Below are 22,025 nucleotides of genomic sequence, written 5' to 3' on the forward strand. Positions count from 1 at the left end.
TCAAGAAGGGCCGTTGTTCTGCGAGCAGAGTGAGGACGGGCGTTATCGTGCAAAAAAACGATACCGGAAGTCAGCATACCACGGCGTTTGTTCTGTATAGCCCGTCGTAACTTTTTTATTGTTTCACAGTACACGTCTTGATTAATGGTCGTACCACGTTCCATGAATTCAACCAACAACACCCCTTTGGCATCCCAAAACACCGTTGCCATCAGTTTTCTGGCAGAAAAATCTTGCGAGGCTTTTCTTGGTTTGGTAGGCGAATTTGAATGCGCCCACATCTTTGATTGTTCTTTTGTCTCAGGGTTCACGTACTTAATCCAGGTTTCGTCACCGGTCACGATTCTGTTTAACAATGGTTCTCCTTCGTCCTCATAACGTGACAGAAAGTCTAATGCAGAGGCCATTCTTTGAGTTTTGTGGTGGTCGGTAAGAATTTTGGGCACCCATCGTGCACAGAACTTACGGTAACCCAATCTTGGTGTCACTATCTCGTACAAGAGAGTCTTAGAAATCTGTGGAAAACCAGTAGACAACTCCGACATTGAGAAACGTCGATTTTCACGAACTTTTGCATCAACTGTCTGAACGAGTTCGTCGGTCACCAATGATGGTCTACCACTCCTCTCTTCATCATGAACGTTTTCTCGTCCACTTTTAAATAAACGTACCCATTCGCGGACAACTCCTTCACTCATAACTCTTGGTCTGTACACGGCACAAAGCTCACGATGAATAGCTGCTGCAGATTATCCTTTGGCTGTAAAAAACCTTATGACAGCACGCACTTCACATTTGGCGGGGGTTTTCTATTGCAGCACACATTTCAAACTGCCACAAAAACTAAACTAGCGCAGGTACGACGTTCACTCGACCACGGCTTGATGCCGACTGACCTGTTAAGTGCGTGAACGCACAGATGGCGTCGCTACTCCCCCCACAACCCGCACTGTGACCAATCGGAGGTTACTTTCTGAACCGCCCTCGTATCCTAGGCATGTTCGATAGGGTTCTTGTCTGGAGAACATGATGGCCACTGTGGTCGAGCGATGTTGTTATCCTGAAGAAAGTCATTCACAAGATGTGCACCATGAGGCTGCGAATTGTCGTCCATGAAGACGAATGCCTCGCCAATATGCTGCCTATATCGTTGCACTATCAGTCGGCGGATGGAATTCACGTATTTTACAGCCGTTACGACGCCTTCCATGACCACCAGCGGCGTACGTCGGCCCCACATATTGCCACCCCAAAACAGCAGGGATCCTCCACCTTGCTGCACTCGCTTGACAGTGTTTGTAAGGAGTTCAGTCTGGCCGGGTTGCCTCCAAACATATCTCCGACGATTGTCTGAAGGCATATGCGACACTCATCGCTGAAGAGAACGTGATGCCAATCCTGAGCGGTCCATTCGGCATGTTGTTGGACCCATCTGTTCCGCGCTGCATGGTATGTTGGTTGCAAAGATGGACCTCGCCATGGACGTCGGGAGTGAGGTTGCGCATCATGCAGCCTATTGCGCACAGTTTGAGTCGTAACACAGTGCCCTGTGGCTGCACGAAAAACATTATTCAACACGGTGGCGTTGCCATCAGGTTTCCCCCCAGCCATAATCCGTAGGTAGCGGCCATCCATCCAGTAGTAGTCCTTCGGCGGCCTGAGCGAGGCATGTCATCGACAGTTCCTGTCTCTCCGTATCTCCTCCATGTCCGAACAACATCGCTTTGGCTCATTACAAGACACCTGGACACTTCCCTTATTGAGAGCCCTTCCTGGCACAAAGTAACAATGCGGACGCGATCGAACCCCGGTATTGACCGACTAGGCATGGCTGAACTACAGAGAACACGAGTCGTGTACCTCCTTCCTGGTCGAAAGACTGGAAGTGATCGGCTGTCGGACCTCTTCCATCTAATAGACACTTCTCATGGATGGTTGTTCACATCTTTACACGGGTTTAGTGACCTCTCTGAACAGTCAAAGGGACTGTGTCTGTGACACAATGCCCACAGTCAAACTCTATCTTCAGGAAGTTCTGGGAAATGTGTGTATATATATTTGTCAGAAACAATCCGTTTCTGGTTGTGGCGTAAGATACGACGAAATGTTTAAAACTTTACTATGAATGATGGAGGTGGGTTTACTTTAAAGAAAATCGATTTGGGAAATCAAACTCTGATTACTGACAAAAAGACTCCACAACATAAGAAGACTCAAATAATTACAAAATTCTCTCATTGCAGACAAACTACCAACATGTACCTCAACAGAGTTCAATACAGTTCTATTCTTGAAAAAAAAATATCGAAACTGCAGTCGCAGTAAAGATTTTGAACAGCTGTGACTGCGTTCGAGTATAAACAACTGATGTTCCAGTTAAAAACAGTACAATGAATCAAGAAATATTACTAATGCATGCACGTGTTTCGCACCCTGCCTGAAGATGACCAATATTATGGTCCGCGTGCACATTCTCCGAGAACCGAGCCGGTTCGTAGTTGTGTGAACGCGCGGCCTGCATTGTGCAGGTATTGTTAGCAGTGTGTGGTGCTGCGTGCTTGCATTCGGCCAGCGCTGCTGGGGCGTAGCGTGTGTGTGCCGTGGCATTCCGCGTATGTGAGGCGTGTCCCTACACACACAGACACACAGTAATACACAGGTACACGGCTACACCGTATACATTCGCTGTATGCGCATTCAGACCGACGAGCTGTGTACCTCCTTCCTGGTGAAATGACTGGAAATGATCGGCTTCGGACCCCCACCGTCTAATAGCAACACCGACTCAAAGGAAGGCCCCGGCGCTTGTTCGTGGCTTCACGTCAGCTAGGCACGGCGAACGCCAGGTCTGTTGTAGGCATACTCGTAATGGTGGTGTCTCCCTCCCTGACACAGGAAAATGTGAAAATATTGGCGGTAGTTGACCAAGACACATTGTTCTGAGAGATTTCTGCAATCAATTAATTGTGCAATTCATTACACTTCTTAACAAATAGTGCACTCCTTAACTTAAATTTCCACCTGTTTTGAGGATTGACATACAAAAACAACTTCATGGTCCAGCAGCAACAGAATTCGTGCTTCTTTACCTTATTTGTAAATCTGACGAAGTTACGTTTGTAATGGGTTGCTTTTACAAGAAACTGTGAACATATTCGTGCTCTTCTTTAGGCATCTTGGTTGACTATGGGGTGAGGAGCATTGAATGTTAATGAAATATCTTGCGATTGTACACGTTGGGGAAGGGGTTGGGGGACACAAGAAGAGCCCAAAGAGAGATACTTGTTTTATCAAGTAAAATTTTTTTACCTTATAAAGTTTCTCCCTTCAGTTGCAAGAGGGGAATATTTATCTTTTCTAATGAGCATGTTTAAAAAAGTTTAAGCTCAGCAGTATTTTCGAGGTATGAAGCTATTTTGTTTCCTGTTTAGAATTCCTTTCGTTGAAAACGACTGTTATCTAATGACTGGCAACAGTTGGAAATTTACACATGTAAATTAATTCACATGACGATGTCAAACGAAAATAAATAAACAAATAAAAGAAACTAGTTCACTGTAAGGGGTTGAGGTAAGTTTCGATAACAAAATGGATGAAGTAAATATATTTACTTGAATGTAAAATTTCCGAAGCTTGCAGTGGGGCTAAGCGTCTTCTCATATTGATCTACGTTTGTTTCGACAGGATTCAGTAATATAGAACTATGACCTTCATTTATGGCTTTACGATACTAAGAAAATCTTTCATCTAAATAAAACTGCAGAATCCAAAACAATATCAAACATTTTGTCCAAAAATAAGAGATTTATAGTGATAAGCACGCCCAGGCGTTTCTGCCTACAACAGACCTGGCGTTCGCCGTGCCTAGCTGACGTGACGTCACCAACAAGCGCCGAGGCCTTCCTTGCTAATAGACGCTGCTCATGCATGGTTGTTCACAATTTTGGACGGGTTTACTGACATCTCTGAACAGCCAAAGGGACTGTGTCTGTGATACAATATCCGCAGTCAACGTCTATCTTCAGTTGTTCTGGGAACCGGGGTGAAACGTTTTTTGATGTATTTGTTATACCCTGCAGTTGCATTTTTTCGGCAGCGTACGTAAACCATTTATTACGTAAACGATTTATCAGGTAGGACCGTAAGGCTGTTTGCTAACGATATTGTTGTGTACAGAAAAGTATTGTCATTGAATAGATAGTAAGGAAACGTAGAAAAACTTAACAAATTTTCTACTTGGTGCAGCAGGCACCAGTTCGCTCTAGATGTGGGTAAATGTAAGATAATGCGTACAACAGAGACGAATAAATTAGTAATGTCAGATTACAAATCAGCAGTAAGCATTTTAATCACCTCACGTCGTATAAGTATTTAGGAGGAGTACCCATAAGCGATACGAAATTGCACTGTCTGGTGCAATCCAATAGGGATTCATTCAGATATTGAATATTTTAGCAGGCTTGCACACACAGTTGCAGTTCGAGATCTGCAGTGGATACAATGAATCAAGCGATTTAGGAATTAGGTCGACCTGCACCAAATTCATCGGCGACTGGAGAAAAGCAACAACGAAACAGTCGTTTCTGAAGTTCGTTGCTTCCGAAAAGTTCAAAGAATCGACTCCAAGCATTGTCGTTGAGTTATGCTTTACAAAAATCGTATAAACTCATGCAATGTAAAGCTCCACGCGAGATTTCTTTATTTGAACGCCCAATGAGCTTTCCATACTTTTAACAGTTATAATTCATTATTAATTTTTGTATACACACTATGTGATCAAAAGTATCGGGACACTCCAAAAACGTACGTTTTTCATGTTAGGTGAATTGTGCTGCCACCTACTGCCAGGTTCAAATGGTTCAAATGGCTCTGAGCACTATGGGACTCAACTGCTGAGGTCATTAGTCCCCTAGAACTTAGAACTAGTTAAACCTAACTAACCTAAGGACATCACACACATCCATGCCCGAGGCAGGATTCGAACCTGCGACCGTAGCGGTCTTGCGGTTCCAGACTGCAGCGCCTTTAACCGCACGGCCACTTCGGCCGGCCTACTGCCAGGTATTCCATATTAGCGACCTCAGTAGTCATTAGACATCGTGAGAGAGCAGAGATCAGAAACTCAGAAGACATAGTTGCTAAATCGTTCAAAGAAGAGTTTCATTTCAAATTCAGAAATTATAGTCGATGGTGACTAATCTACACTCCACATGCTGAAAAAATTATACTTTTAAAGCCGGCGCCAGGCATTAAACGTCATCCGAAATTGAACTGAATGCTTTCTCAGAAAATTATTTTGAACAATTAGTTCATGAGCCCACTCGAAGGGTAAATGGTTGCGACAGCATACTCGACCTTTTAGCAACGAATAATCCTGGACAAATAGTGGGTATCGTGACGTCTACAGGTATTAGCGACCACAAGCCAGTTGCTGCTAGGCTGAATACCGTAACACCTACAACCATCAAAAAGAAACGGAAAGTATATCTATTTAAAAAAGGTTATAAAAATTCTCTTAACGCCTTTTTAAGAGACAGTTTCAACTCCTTCCGATCTGATCATGTAAGCGTAGAAAAGTTGTGGAATGATTTCAAAGAGATAGTCTCGACAGCAGTTAAGAGATATATACCACATAAATTAATAAGTGAAGGTACTGATGCCCCATGGTACACAAAACGGATCAGATCGCAGTTGCAGAACGAAAAAAGCACGCCAAATTTAAAAGAACGCCAAATCCCGAAGATTGGCAAAGTTTTACAGAAGTTCGAAATATAGCGCGTATTTCAATGCGAGATTCTTTCAATAAGTCTCACAAAGAAACTCTGTCTCGAAATCTGACAGAAAACCCAACGAGATTCTGGCCATACATAAAGCATACCAGTGGCAAGACGCAATCAATACCTTCACTGCGCGATAACAACGGTGAAGTCACTGGTGTCAGTGCCACTAAAGCACAGTTATTAAACACGGTTTTCCGAAACTTCTTCACCAAAGAAGACGAAGTAAATATTCCTTAATTCCAATCAAGAACGACTACCAAGACGAGAAACATAGAAATAGATATCCTCGGTGTAGCAAAGCAGCTGAAATCACTTATTAAAAGCAAGTCCTCTGGTCCAGCTTGTACACCAGTCAGGTTCCTTTCAGAGTATGCTGATACAATAGCTCCATATTTAGCTCGCTCACAGAAAGACCCGCAGCTAAAGACTCGAAAATTGATCAAGTCACACCAACACCCAAAAAGGAAAATAGGAGTAGGCCACTGAATTAAACGCCCATATCAGTAACGTAGGTTTGCAGTAGGGTTTTGAAACATATTCCAAAATTATGAACCACCTCGAAAAATGCAATTTATTGACACATAGTCAGCACGGATTCAGAAAATACCGTTCTCGTGAAACACAACTAGCTCTTTATACTTAAGTAATGAATGCTATCGGCATGGAATGTAAAGGTGATTCTATATTTTTCGATTTCCAGAAGCCTTTCGACACGGTTCCTCACAAGTGTCTTCTAACCAAACTGCGTGCCTATGGAATATCGTCAGAGTTTGTAACACTACGCTACTGCGCACCATACTTATTAAAGCCTGTACTATGATAAGTTGACGGGCTTCACCTTATAAGAAAGGATTTTGGTATATATGTTGACCGCGTGTACCTGAATGGAGGCAAAATCAGACTTTCACCCACTCAGCAACAACAATGATACGTCAAGCAAGTCTGAAGTGCAACTACACGTTAGGACGGACAAGAAACAACACAGCACATGCTACCAAATTGTTAATAATACGGTCGCCAGCCTAATTAGGCATTAACTGAGTTTCTTCCCAGTACAAGTTGATGTATGTTCATACAAAACAACACGTAATAACACTGAATAATATGGTAAATTTTGGAACCAGAAAACTCTATTGAACTAATAATTTCACTTTCTGTACTAATATGGACAAACCAAAAATACACAACAATACACTATAATGTTTACTACAAACTTCGTACTGTCTACTGATCTCATTAAAATCGGGCATAGGTTACCCTAGAAATAGCACTTTCGAAACACACATACAATGTCAATTTTGGAAAAGGTAAAACACTAATAAATTTTGGTTTTATATCGACTTTAACTTTGCTGGTCAAATCAGTTCAGTACACTTCAGAATTTAAATGAATAGAAAAGAAAAGGGGGGGGGGGACCCTGAAACTGTTATGATCACCGTACTGAATTTTTGATTATTGACATCATTAAGCACTCAAGATTTCCAATATATGAGTTACTACTCTTTTTGTCTTATTTTCTGCTCATTTAACTACCATTATTTTTGTCCCAAATTAACTAAACTTCATTACTAAACCAATTTCAACATTATTTTCCAACTTTGTCAGACCTTTGTTCTTTACTTATTGATTCATTAACAATAAATTTCTTTAAACAATTTTCTAACATATCTAGGTCTGCAGGTAATTATTATTAACATAAACTTTAATTCTTCATCTCGGGACACTCGGGTTGCACAACATGTGGAAAGGACCCTATCTAGCTTAATGATGAGGATAATTAAATGATAGGACAGTTCTGGTAAAAGTTAAATTATTATTGAACAGTCAGGAACAAAAGTAACACTGGTCCACACGAATACAGTACTAAAAGATTCAACCTATTCGTATCGATGCGGCGGTTGGCGGGCGGCGAGATGGCGAGGCGCAGAGCACACATTCAAGCACAGCTATGGCTCTTGATGTATCGGCAATTTACTTCATAGCGTCGCAATATTTTTCCATTTAGTGCCTATGGAATTTTGCCATGCTGTCTAGTCGTCGGAAACGGCACATCCGAGGCTCAATGAAACTTCGTCTTCCAGGAGAGCCTCCTCGGTCCAGAACGTGTTACTCAGACCGATGCCCAACTCCGACTACTACTGCTGCGCCCGTTATGCCGTGCAGCGCCCGTGTGCATTTTCCCGCGCTCGCCTGCCATCCACCTTTTACCGCTCCCCTACAGACAGGGTATTCACCCGAGGTTTTGCATTCTACATATCCTAATACATTGCCTACGTATGGACCAGACACACAATTACAACTTTAACATCTTACAACAGTCTCGACATTTGTTACACTTCAATTCTATTACAATATTGCTTGAAATTTGACATAAACATTAATATTCACATCGAAAATTGTTTACAGTTTCTTTAACATAATGGCATGAAACAAAAAAAAAAGAAATGAAATCAGAACATCGATTACACTAATTTATCGAAAATAGAAGAAAAAATTATTATATGTACAATAGTATAGCGTTGGTGTTGTTACAAGTTGCGCGGCTGAATTCGTGATTTCCTGTCAGAAAGATGAAAGTTCTTAGTAACAGACGGCAAGTCACCGAGTGAAACAGAAATAATATCCTGCGTTCCCCAAGGAAGTGTTATAGGCCATCTATTGTTCCTGATCTATATTAACGACATAGGAGACAATCTCAGTAGCCGTCTTACATTGTTTGCTGATGATACTGTGATTTACCGTCTTGTAAAGTCTCCAATGACGAAAACGAATTGCAAATGATTTAGATACCATATCTGTATGGTGCGAAAAGTGGCAATTGACACTGAATAAAGAAAAGTGTGAAATTCTTCACATGAGTACTAAAAGAAATCCGCTACATTTCGATTACGCGATAAGTCACACAAACCTGAAGGCTGTAAATTCATCTAAATACTTAGCGATTACAATTACAAATAAGCAAAATTGGAACGATCACATAGACAGTGTTCTAGGTAGAGCAGACCAAAGACTGCGATTCATTGGCAGGACACTTACAAGGTGCAACAGGTCTACCAAAGAGACTGCTTACACCACGCTTGTCCGCCCTATTCTGGGGTACTGCTTTGCTGTGTGGGATCCGCATCAGGTGGGACTGACGGATGACATCGAAAAACGTGAAAGAAGGGCAGCTCGTTTTGAATTATCGCGAAACAGGGGAGATAGTGCCACAGTCACGAAACGTGAATTGGAGTGGCAATCATTAAAACAAAGGAGTTTTTCGTTACGACGGCATCTTCTCATGAAATTTCAATCACCAGTTTTCTCCTCCGATTAGGAAAACATTCTGTTGGCACCCACCTACATAGGGAGAAATGATCGTCACGATAAAATAAGAAGCCGGTCGCGGTGGCCGAGCGGTTCTAGGTACTTCAGTCCGGAACCGCGCGACTGTTACAGTCGCAGGTTCGAATCCTGCCTCGGGCATGGATGTGTGTGATGTCCTTATGTTAGTTCAGTTTAAGTAGTTCTACGTTCTAGGGGACTGATGATCTCAGTCCCATAGTGCTCAGAGCCATTTGAACCATTTTTGATAAAAGAGAACTCAGGGCTCGCACAGAAAAATTTAAGTGCTCATTTTTAGCGCGTCCCGTTCGAGAGTGGAACCGTAGAGAGACAGGCACTTTATTGTGAATAGAAGAGTAATCACGTAGACTTAGACGTACCTTACGTCCTTCTTAATTTGAATCTTGCACAACTGAGTGCAGTCAGAGATTTACTACGCACGGCCTGGGCTTCATACCCCAACTTCAGCACAGCAACTACTCAGAAATGCACCACGCACATAACGTTATCTATGACATACTGTACAATAACAAATAGTAAATTTTAGATAGATAGTATGTCGCATTTGAGTAAGGTAATGTTATACTCCATTGAAGAAATTTAAAAGTCGACCGCAGTATCTAGGAATATAAAATTATCTCTCGGTGTCAAAAAAGAAACCTGTTTTTAAGTTCTGAATGAAAACAAACGGCACGTATTCGATTGTACGACATCCCAGGTTTCCCCAGTACAGGCAGTCCGTACCGCATACCTCCCTTCCTGGGAGAAGCTTCGGAGGGAATGAACGCGCCCCTTCTGCGACGCGCAGAACATTCGTCGAAACTTTCTTTTTCCTATTTTTATTCCCCGATGGTGCAGCGCCGCGCTATTTTCCCCCTCGCTGCCCTGCAGCTGACGAAACACGGCGCCGCTCCCATTGTCTCGCCCGTGAGTAGAAAGGGGACTGTGCGCCATGCGAGCACGATCGAAAAAAACTACGCGTACAAAATTTTACAGTCTCTATAAGAAACAAAAAGAAAGACTTTTTTTATTCATCTTTGGGAGTCCATGAAGGTTTGAAGCTAGCGATGTTCAGAGATGGCGTTCAAACTGTCGTGTTGGGTTGAATATTGTTCAATTGTGTTTCGCTCACGAAATTAAATTTATTTTCAAAAGATAATTACTACACTCATGCTCATAAATTGAGGATAATTGCAGAATGTGGTGCCACAAAACGTAGCACTACACAAAACTGGCGCTAATACCATAGGCACGTAGGGAACACACACGACACAGATCTGTACGTCCACAATATTGGTGATAAGTTGAGAAAACCGTCCAGAAACACATGTGGTACAAAACGCCACTGTTTTCTGTGCATGTACCCCGACATCAATATGGGATATGATCACCATTCACACGTACACAGGCCGCACAACGGGTTGGCATACTCTGGATCAGGTGGTCGAGCAGCTGCTGGGGTATAGCCTCCCATTCTTGCACCAGTGCCCGTCGGAGCTCCTGAAGTGTCGTAGGGGTTTGAAGACGTGCAGCGTTACGTCGACCGAGAGCATCCCAGACTTGCTCGATGGTGTTTAGGACTGGAGAACAGGCAAGCCACTCCATTCACCCGATATCTTCTGCTTCAAGGTGCTCCTCCACGATGGCAGCTCGGTGGGGCCGTGCGTTATCATCCACCCCTAAAAAGGCGGACATACTGGTGCAAAATGACGTCCCGATACACCTGATCTGTCACAGTTCTTCTGTCAAAGACACGCAGGGGTGTATGTGCACCAACCATAATCCCACCCCAGACCATCAAACCACGACCCCCAAACAGGTCCCTTTCAAGGACATTAAGGGGTTGGTGTCTGGTTCCTGGTTCACGCCAGATGAAAACCTGGCGAGAATCACTGTTCAGACTATACCTGGACTCGTCCGTGAACATAACCTGGGACCACTGTTCCAATGATCATGTACTGTGTTCTTGACACTGGGATGCACCTTGCAGGTCTCCGGGCGAATAAACCGTGTCTGTTCAGTCGTCTGTAGACTGTGTGTCTGGAGACAACTGTTCCAGTGGCTGCGGTAAGGTCCCGAGCAAGGCTACCTGCAGTACTCCGTGGCCGTCTGCGGGCACTGGTGGTGAGATATCGGTCTTCTTGTGGTGTTGTACACTGTGGACGTCCCGTACTGTAGCACCTGGACACGTCTGCTGGAATCGTTGACATAATCTTGAGATCACACTTTGTGGCACACGGAGGGCCCGTGCTACGACCTGCTGTGTTTGACCAGCCTCCAGTCGCCCTAGTTCTCTACCCCTCATAACGTCATCAATATGTGTTCTTTGAGCCATTTTCAACACACAGTCACCATCAGCACGTCTGAAAACGTCTGCACACTTACTCACTGCACTGTAGTCTTACATGCACCAACACACCTCTGCGTATGTGGACTGCTGCCAGCGCCACCGTGCGACGACCGCAGGTCAAATGCACCGCATGGTCATATCTCGAGGTGATTTAAACCCGCAAAACCGCCCACGAGAGCGTTGTTTCACCATGTATAAGCCTTATCCTTAATTGGTTCAAATAGTTGAAATGGCTCTGAGCACTATGGGACTTAACATCTGAGGTCATCAGTCCCCTAGAACTTAGAACTACTTAAACCTAACTAACCTAAGGACGGCACACACATCCATAGATGTGTGTGATGTCCTTAGGTTAGTTAGGTTTAAGTAGTTCTAAGATCTAGGGGACTGATGACCTCAGTAGCTAAGTCCCATAGTGCTCAGAGCCATTTGAACCATTTTTGTATTAATTATTATTTCATAACACTGTAATGCTCGTAGCAAAAGTTACCAGTAAGTATATTTTTTCTGGTACTAAGATTAACACATGAGACAGTGTGATGGAGTGTACAGCTTGTGCGATTAAGATATGAACTACCAGGGACTCTTAAGGCACAAGCGACATAAGCCGCTGCTTGGGGTTGAGTCCGCACAGAATACTGCGACCGATAGACCCGCAGGAGCTGCAGGGGAAATGCCGAGCAATCTAGGGAAAGTGCCACTCCAAACAGAAGCCTATGGTGACATTTTTTGAAATTACTAAGTTGAGCCCCTCCACGCCCACACCTGCATCGTGAACAATCAAAAAGATCTTTCACCTTTGCTTCGATTAATATCTAAAACTAATTCTGCTGAAACTTTTATTTTCGCCTGGCTTGTTAAGCATTTGTAACTTTCAGAGAAGCGTCAAGTGTGGCGAATTTTCTCTTCTTGCTGTGTTAAAATTTGCTTCTTTTGTCCAAACCCGGCGGTGTTTACATAGTATATCACCTCTTTAACATGTTGGTCACACACAATGGCGAGTGAATTCTGTAACTGTGCTTTATTAAGTTTGTTAAGTGAGGCACTGAGAAAAAGTAAGGTCAGTAGCTTATTAGAAAAGCACATCCACGGTACAAAAATGGCTCTGAGCACTATGCGACTTAACTTCAGAGGTCATCAGTCGCCTAAAACTTAGAATTAATTAAACCTAACTAACCTAAGGACATCACACACATCCATGTCCGAGGCAGGATTCGAACCTGCGACCGTAGCGGTCGCTCGAGACTGTAGCGCCTAGAACCGCATGGCCACTCCGGCCGGCTCCACGGTACAAAATAAACGTCTGATGTTATCACTTATGTTGTTCCAAAACCCATAGCTTTTCTCGTTTCATCAGCTATCGATGGGCCATAAAAATACATTATTTCACCGGAAAAGTTTGTAGTTAGTGGTTGGTTGGTTTCGGGGAAGGAGACCAGACAGCGTGGTCATCGGTCTCATCGGATTAGGGAAGGAAGTCGGCCGTGCCCTTTCAGAGGAACCATCCCGGCATTTGCCTGGAGTGATTTAGGGAAATCACGGAAAACCCAAATCAGGATGGCCGGACGCGGGATTGAACCGTCGTCCTCCCGAATGCGAGTCCAGTGTCTAACCACTGCGCCACCTCGCTCGGTTGTTTGTAGTTAGTGGAATAAGATGGTAGATACTGAAGTTTTGCATAATAACCATATGGTACAAGGTGTAAAACATTTCTTCCGCCGTTTTTTCCCCAACATTTGAGGCTTTAATGAAACAAATTGGTTACACATGTATCATTCAAAGTATTTTCTATCGCTGGCCACTACTTCCTCCCATCTTTCGGGCAGTGTACGAATCCCGCGTCGAAAAAACTGTTCATCTTTTGTAGCGATCCACGAATCGATCCAATTTGTGACTTCTTCATGAGATCTGAAGTGTTGGTCAGCCAGGACATCCGCCATTGATATAAACAGGTGATAGAGGCAGGAATGTCTGGAGAATACGGCGGGTGGGGTAGGACTACCCATTTTAACGTTTCCAAGTACGTTTTGACCTCTTTTGCAACGTGGGGTCGAGCGTTGTCGTGCTGCAAGATCACTTTATCGTGCCTCTCGCTGTATTGCGGCCGTTGGTCTTTTAATGCTCTGCTCAAACGCATTAATTTCGTTCGATAACGAGCACCTGTGATTGTTTCACTTGGTTTTAACACCTCATAGTACACGACGCCGAGCTGGTCTCACCAAATGCAGAGCGTGATCTTGGAGCCGTGAATATTCAGTTTGGCCGTCGACGTGGAAGCATGGCCGGGATATCCCCATGCTTTTTGCGTTTAGGGTTATCGTAATGAACCCACTTTTCGTCCCCGGTCACAATGCGATGCAGAAATCCCTTCTGTTTTTGTCTCTAAAGCAACTGCTCACAAAAACATAACCACAGTTCAACGTCTCTCGGGTTTAGCTCACACGGGACCCAAGTTCCTTCTTTCTGAATCATGCCCATAGCCTTGAGATTTTATATGGCCTTCTGTGTCACTCCCACTAATCGTGCCAATTCTTCTTGAGTTTGACGCGAGTCTTCATTCAGCAATGTCTCTAATTCTGCACCTTCGAAAACAATCTCTCTTCCACCACTATGCCGGTCTAAGACGTTAAAATCGCCGTTCTTGAAGCGTTGAAACCACTCACGACACGCTCTTTCACTAATAGCGTCCTTACCACACGTACCTGAGGGCATTCGACGAGACTCAGCCGCTGTTTTCTTCATACTGAAACAAAGCAGTAACAGCCGCCGCAAATAACAAGAATTACGAGGTGCATTCAAGTTCTAAGGCCTCCGATTTTTTTTCTCCGGACTGGAAAGAGATAGAAACATGCGCATTGTTTTAAAATGAGACCGTGTTCATTGTCAATACGTCCCAGAGATGGCAGCACCGTACGGCAGATGGAATTTTACCGCCAGCGGCGAGAATGAGAACTGTTTCAAATACTTAAAATGGCGACGTTTTCCTTACTTGAACAGCGTCCAATCGTTCGTTTTCTGAATTTGCGTGGTGTGAAACCAATTTAAATTCATCGACAGCTGAAGGAGACATGTGGTGATGGAGTTATGGATGTGTCGAAAGTGCGTTCGTGGGTGCAACAGTTTAATGAAGGCAGAACATCGAGTGACAACAAACCGAAACAACCTCAGGCTCGCACAAGCCGGTCTGACGACATGATCTAGAAAGTGGAGAGAAATGTTTTGGGGGATCGCCGAATGACTGTTGAACAGATCGCCTCCAGAGTTGGCATTTCTGTGGGTTCTGTGTACACAATCCTGTCCGTGTGACATGTTGCCAAGCAATGTTGACGTACAACGACAGCACGATGGGACTTTCTTTTCGTCGGTTGTGACAATGGATGAGACGTGGATGCCATTTTTCAATCCAGAAACAAAGCGCCAGTCAGCTCAATGCAAGCACACAGATTCACCGCCACCAAAAAAATTTCGAGTAACCGCCAGTGCTGAAAAAATGATGGTGTCCATGTTCTGGGACAGCGAGGGCGTAATCCTTACCCATTACGTTCCAAAGGGCACTACGGTAACAGGTGCATCCTACGAAAATGTTTTGAAGAACAAATTCCCTCCTGCACTGCAACAAAAACGTCCGGGAAGTGCTGCGCGTGTGCTGTTTCACCGAGACAACGCACCCGCGCATCGAGCTAACGTTACGCAACAGTTTCTTCGTGATAACAACTTTGAAGTGATTCCTCATGCTCCCTACTCACCTGACCTAGCTTCTAGTGACTTTTGGCTTTTTCCAACAATGAAAGACACTCTCCGTGGCCGCACATTCACCAGCCGTGCTGCTATTGCCTCAGCGATTTTCCAGTGGTCAAAACAGACTCCTAAAGAAGACTTCGCCGCTGCCATGGAATCATGGCGTCAGCGTTGTGAAAAATGTGTACGTCTGCAGGGCTATTACGTCGAGAAGTAACGCCAGTTTCGTCCAATTCCGGGTGAGTAGTTAATTAGAAAAAATATCGGAGGCCTTAGAACTTGAATGCACCTCGTAGGCTCGTAAACTGACATTTTAAATCAAGAACAACTTTATGATGCAGACACAAATCGACTAATGTTTGAACGAGGTTATGTTGACCGAGGTCCAAGCTAACTGCCTGACGTCTGCGATCTGTTTCTTTCGACCGCTACTTACCGTTGTCGCCATCTATTGGCAAACGACGGAAGCAGAATTGTACACCTTGTAAAATATTCTCCTCTTTTCTTGCTATCATTTGCCAAAAACTTATTTCGATATCTCAAATCGTTTATGAAATATGAGGAATGCTGCGGATATTTCTTCTGGCTTTATCACTGGCGCGGCGCGATCGCTAATGAGTGTGCTATGTCAGATCAATTTTCTCAAGATTGGTGACTAGTAGAGACCTCCACCCAAGTCTAAATAAAAATTCAGTATGTTATGTAAATTTGACACCCAGCAACTTATGTTGTTTGCATCAAACTGAAATCATAGCGAACCCCATTTTTCATTGCAAAGTTTTTTCGAATTTCGCGCATTGTGTTACTTCCATGTAAATATCAAAATAACTAGGACCGTTAACTAAGAAATGAGCACATCATCATGAAGCCGATATGTAAAGCTATAAGTAACGTAAAAATGAATTTTTTTTTTTTTTTTTGCAGAAAAGTTTCTGTAAAATCATTTGAGAAATATGGCAGGGCGTGTGCCTTCTTTCTGTTATCGCCGACCGCTCGAAAGGGGGCAAACAATGTCGGCCTCCTCCTCCGAAGCCGGCCGCGGTGTTCTCGCGGTTCTAGGCGCGCAGTCCGGAACCGTGGGACTGCTACGGTCGCAGGTTCGAATCCTGCCTCGGGCATGGATGTGTGTGATGTCCTTAGGTTAGTTAGGTTTAAGTAGTTCTAAGTTCTAGGGGACTGATAACCACAGCAGTTGAGTCCCATAGTGCTCAGAGCCATTTGAACCATTTGAACCTCCTCCGAACAAATGAAAGAAATAGCCCAGTACTTGGACGGAAACTGACCACAGCTCATCGGCCACGTTATCCTGCGCACACTCTACCGGGAGTGCAAGATTTGTATACAATGTGTATCACAAGTAGTAGCCGAAACGCCGGCCGGTGTGGCCGTGCGGTTCTAGGCGCTTCAGTCTGGAATCACGTGACCGCTACGGTCGCAGGTTCGAATCCTGCCTGGGGCATGGATGTGTGTGATGTTCTTAGGTTAGTTAGGTTTAAGTAGTTCTAGGTTCTAGGGGACTGATGACCTCAGATGTTAACTCCCATAGTGCTTAGAGCCATTTGAAACATTTGAAGTAGCCGAAACTGACAGAGGCGAAAGTGTACGACAGAAAAGGGATGTATGGGAAGGGCATCAATTGAAGTCCCTTGTGTGGGAAAAAGTTCTCGAACCGGGCCTGTCTACTAGACACGTACTGTACTTCGCACTTTGTGCTTTTTACGATGTTTCTATGACAGCAAAATTGAGAAATAAAGTTCACATATGCTTAAATAGCCCTGATTTTTAGGTAGTTCCCACATTGGAGAAGAAATTGCTTTATCATTCACTTCGCAATAGATAAACCAACTAGCTGACAGCACAGCTTAACAGTAACTATGCAATGGCTACTACATTGCTGTGGGGCTTACACAGCATTATTGTTATTATCTTCAATGGGAGTGATCAGACACAAAATATTAGCAGCCTGAAGTCTTTGTTTCTGCCAGTTCAGAAGCAAAGAGTTCAGCAATCATATGATTTACAAGCAATAAGTATAGTGCACACATTTTAACTTGGATGATTTGAAATGGGGGGTCTTCATTTATGTGGCCATATTGCTCATACTTACTTTACAATTCCTGAGGTTATTTTTGTTCCGGCGCTACAAGAAAATGCTTGTTTTTCCCACTAGACGCATTTCGCTTTATTGAAGTAAACCATCATCAGCCCACCCAGCTAGACGCGCGGTCTCAAGCGCTGCTTTCCGAGCGGGAAGGCGTGCCGGTCCCCGGCACGAATCCGCCCAGCGGATTAGCGTTGAGGTCCGGTGTCCCGGCCAGCCAGTGGATGATTTTTAAGGTGGTTTTCCATCTACCTCGGCGAATGCGCGCTGGTTTCCCTTATTCCGCCTTAGTTACACTATGCCAGCGATTGCTGTGCAAACACTGTCTCCACGTACACGTACACCATAATTACTCTACCACGAAAACGTCTGGTATGAGACGTTCCAGGGAAAGGGGGGGGGGGGTCCACTGGGGGTCGAACCGCACAATAACCCGGGGTTCGGTGTGGGGCGGCGGTTGGGTGGGTGGGTGGACTGCTGTGGCCTGTTGTGGGGTTGTGGACCACTGAGGACTACGGCAGAGACGAAGCCACTCCGTCGTTTCTAGTTCTCCGGTTTCAGTTCACAATACAATACAAATAATTATCAGGGGTCTTTAATTAAACATATCTACAATTTGATTTGTTTTTAAGTTCGAAAATCAGTTCGTTAACTATTTGTCGGTTTTCACTTACGGTAATTCCTGACGATCTGCTAGAACATCCTTGGCTCCTTTCTTCATTAGACACTGATACTTGTGGCTTCATTTTCGCTGCTTTGCAGGACTATGCATTGTTTATGTTTTACACAGCACACTTTTTCGCCCACCACTATCACTGTTGATTTTTATGCTTCTAAGTGAGTATTGTGTTTTTTAGTGTTGCCGACATTGCCACTAATTTTTCTTTGACCCATACTTTTTTTTCCCTTTCTTTCTTTTTCTCTGTAGTTAATTACATGTGCGCTATTCTATTTAATTACGTTGCTGTGTATTTATATATAGTGTGTAAGAGTAATGAATACTGACGGAGTTCTTTTCTTGTGAATTGGTGGGGGAGGGAGGAGCAAGGATGAATGGACATAAGCGCATAGTAGTGTCGTGAAGAGGGAGTTGAAGGGAGATGTGTGGAGCAAGATAATGATGATTGGTTTGTGGGGCGCTCAACTGCGCGGTCATCAGCGTCCGTACAAATTCCCAACCTTTGCTCAGTCCAGTCTCGCCACTTTCATGAATGATGATGAAATGAGGAGGACAACACAAACACCCAGTCATCTCGAGGCAGGTGAAAATCCCTAACCCCACCGGGAATCGAACCCGGGACCCCGTGCTCGGGAGTTGAGCAAGAGGTGAAATGAAATTGGGTGGGGGGGGGGTTAACTGGAGTACGAAAAAGTGCTGTGTAAAATATAAAAAGATACGTGGTTTGAAAGCAGAAAAAAAAAGTTAGGCCACAAGTGGAAGTGTGTAAAAAAGAAAGAAACCAAAGACGTGCTAGCAGACGACATTTCCTGATGTAGGTGAAATACCAAGCAGGAGTTACCGTAAGTAAAAACCAACAAATTTTTAACTAACTGTTTTCCGATCTTAAAAACAAATCAAATTGTGAATATCTTTAATTACAAACCATTCCTGATGGTTTATTTTAATAAACCGAAACGCATCTGATGAGAAAAACACGCGTTTTCTGGTAGTTGTAACGACGGAATAAATTTATTCTCACGAATTAAATGGGGGTGCCTGAAGTGGGTGCAGCAATTGGCGCTAGCGACAGGACTCATGCAGAGGAAGCATGTCTTGTTCAAATGGTTCAAATGGCTCTGAGCACTATGGGACTCAACATCTTAGGTCATAAGTCCCCTAGAACTTAGAACTACTTAAACCTAACTAACCTAAGGACATCACACACACCCATGCCCGAGGCAGGATTCGAACCTGCGACCGTAGCAGTCCCGCGGTTCCGGACTGCAGCGCCAGAACCGCACGGCCACCGCGGCCGGCAAGCTTGTCTTGTAACGAGTGTCAATATCAATAGGAGTTGGACATAGCACTCAAAACGCTCCGAGAATTGCTTCATAATTCCATAAAAAAAGGTTGTTGGAAAGCAGTACCAACGTCTCAGTGACTCATTAATTCGTGGTTTAATAAAACACTTACAAAATAAAATATCATTTATATTTATAACTATATATGACGGTAGTATCTGTTCCCGAAAGAACAGTTACCGTCAATGACCATGCAGCTTTGCTCGAAATGAAATGATAATTAGACACCCTAGCTGCAAGCAGGCGTTGATACACTTCATTGGGGACATGTTGAAAATGTGTGCCCCGACCGGGACTCGAACCCGGGATCTCCTGCTTACATGGCAGACGCTCTATCCATCTGAGCCACCGCGGGCACAGAGGATAGTGCGTCTGCAGGTAGTTATCCCTTGCACGCTCCCCGTGAGATCCACATTCCCAACATGTCCACAACACTACATTCGTAGTGCGCCTAATAGATGTTTGCCCATCATACTCAGTACTCGTGGCAGATTAATCTACCAAGTCCCGCACGAGTTCGGGCATAGCGTGTGCGTTCGCACAAGAAGGTCAAAGGCCGGGAACCCATATTTTTAACTATATATGACGGTAGTATCTGTTCCCGAAAGAACAGTTACCGTCAATGACCATGCAGCTTTGCTCGAAATGAAATGATAATTAGACACCCTAGCTGCAAGCAGGCGTTGATACACTTCATTGGGGACATGTTGAAAATGTGTGCCCCGACCGGGACTCGAACCCGGGATCTCCTGCTTACATGGCAGACGCTCTATCCATCTGAGCCACCGCGGGCACAGAGGATAGTGCGTCTGCAGGTAGTTATCCCTTGCACGCTCCCCGTGAGATCCACATTCCCAACATGTCCACAACACTACATTCGTAGTGCGCCTAATAGATGTTTGCCCATCATACTCAGTACTCGTGGCAGATTAATCTACCAAGTCCCGTACGAGTTCGGGCATAGCGTGTGCGTTCGCACAAGAAGGTCAAAGGCCGGGAACCCATATTTTTAACTATATATGACGGTAGTATCTGTTCCCGAAAGAACAGTTACCGTCAATGACCATGCAGCTTTGCTAGAAATGAAATGATAATTAAATAGACACCCTAGCTGCAAGCAGGCGTTGATACACTTCATTGGGGACATGTTGAAAATGTGTGCCTCGACCGGGACGCGAACCCGGGATCTCCTGCTTACATGGCAGACGCTCTATCCATTAGTTAAAAATATGGGTTCCCGGCCTTTGACCTTCTTGTGCGAACGCACACGCTATGCCCGAACTCGTACGGGACTTTGTAGATTAATCTGCCACGAGTACTGAGTATGATGGGCAAACATCTACACTCCTGGAAATTGAAAAAAGAACACATTGACACCGGTGTGTCAGACCCACCATACTTGCTCCGGACACTGCGAGAGGGCTGTACAAGCAATGATCACACGCACGGCACAGCGGACACACCGGGAACCGCGGTGTTGGCCGTCGAATGGCGCTAGCTGCGCAGCATTTGTGCACCGCCGCCGTCAGTGTCAGCCAGTTTGCCGTGGCATACGGAGCTCCATCGCAGTCTTTCACACTGGTAGCATGCCGCGACAGCGTGGACGTGAACCGTATGTGCAGTTGACGGACTTTGAGCGAGGGCGTATAGTGGGCATGCGGGAGGCCGGGTGGACGTACCGCCGAATTGCTCAACACGTGGGGCGTGAGGTCTCCACAGTACATCGATGTTGTCGCCAGTGGTCGGCGGAAGGTGCACGTGCCCGTCGACCTGGGACCGGACCGCAGCGACGCACGGATGCACGCCAAGACCATAGGATCCTACGCAGTGCCGTAGGGGACCGCACCGCCACTTCCCAGCAAATTAGGGACACTGTTGCTCCTGGGGTATCGGCGAGGACCATTCGCAACCGTCTCCATGCAGCTGGGCTACGGTCCCGCACACCGTTAGGCCGTCTTCCACTCACGCCCCAACATCGTGCAGCCCGCCTCCAGTTGTGTCGCGACAGGCGTGAATGGAGGGACGAATGGAGACGTGTCGTCTTCAGCGATGAGAGTCGCTTCTGCCTTGGTGCCAATGATGGTCGTATGCGTGTTTGGCGCCGTGCAGGTGAGCGCCACAATCAGGACTGCATACGACCGAGGCACACAGGGCCAACACCCGGCATCATGGTGTGGGGAGCGATCTCCTACACTGGCCGTACACCACTGGTGATCGTCGAGGGGACACTGAATAGTGCACGGTACATCCAAACCGTCATCGAACCCATCGTTCTACCATTCCTAGACCGGCAAGGGAACTTGCTGTTCCAACAGGACAATGCACGTCCGCATGTATCCCGTGCCACCCAACGTGCTCTAGAAGGTGTAAGTCAACTACCCTGGCCAGCAAGATCTCCGGATCTGTCCCCCATTGAGCATGTTTGGGACTGGATGAAGCGTCGTCTCACGCGGTCTGCACGTCCGGCACGAACGCTGGTCCAACTGAGGCGCCAGGTGGAAATGGCATGGCAAGCCGTTCCACAGGACTACATCCAGCATCTCTACGATCGTCTCCATGGGAGAATAGCAGCCTGCATTGCTGCGAAAGGTGGATATACACTGTACTAGTGCCGACATTGTGCATGCTCTGTTGCCTGTGTCTATGTGCCTGTGGTTCTGTCAGTGTGATCATGTGATGTATCTGACCCCAGGAATGTGTCAATAAAATT

At 45.1% G+C, this 22,025-nt stretch overlaps 2 non-coding genes across 2 annotated transcripts; both read right to left on the bottom strand.

Annotated features, from left to right (window-relative positions):
* Positions 1 to 19,596: 19,596 nt before the first annotated feature.
* Positions 19,597 to 19,671, bottom strand: Trnat-ugu (transfer RNA threonine (anticodon UGU)). The gene has a single exon. It is a non-coding gene; the product is annotated as a tRNA-Thr (tRNA).
* Positions 19,672 to 20,033: 362 nt separating this feature from the next.
* On the bottom strand, positions 20,034 to 20,108 carry Trnat-ugu (transfer RNA threonine (anticodon UGU)). The gene has a single exon. It is a non-coding gene; the product is annotated as a tRNA-Thr (tRNA).
* Positions 20,109 to 22,025: the final 1,917 nt, after the last annotated feature.

Source organism: Schistocerca nitens, chromosome 12, assembly GCF_023898315.1.
Source record: "Schistocerca nitens isolate TAMUIC-IGC-003100 chromosome 12, iqSchNite1.1, whole genome shotgun sequence".
Taxonomy (NCBI): Eukaryota; Metazoa; Arthropoda; class Insecta; order Orthoptera; family Acrididae; genus Schistocerca; species Schistocerca nitens.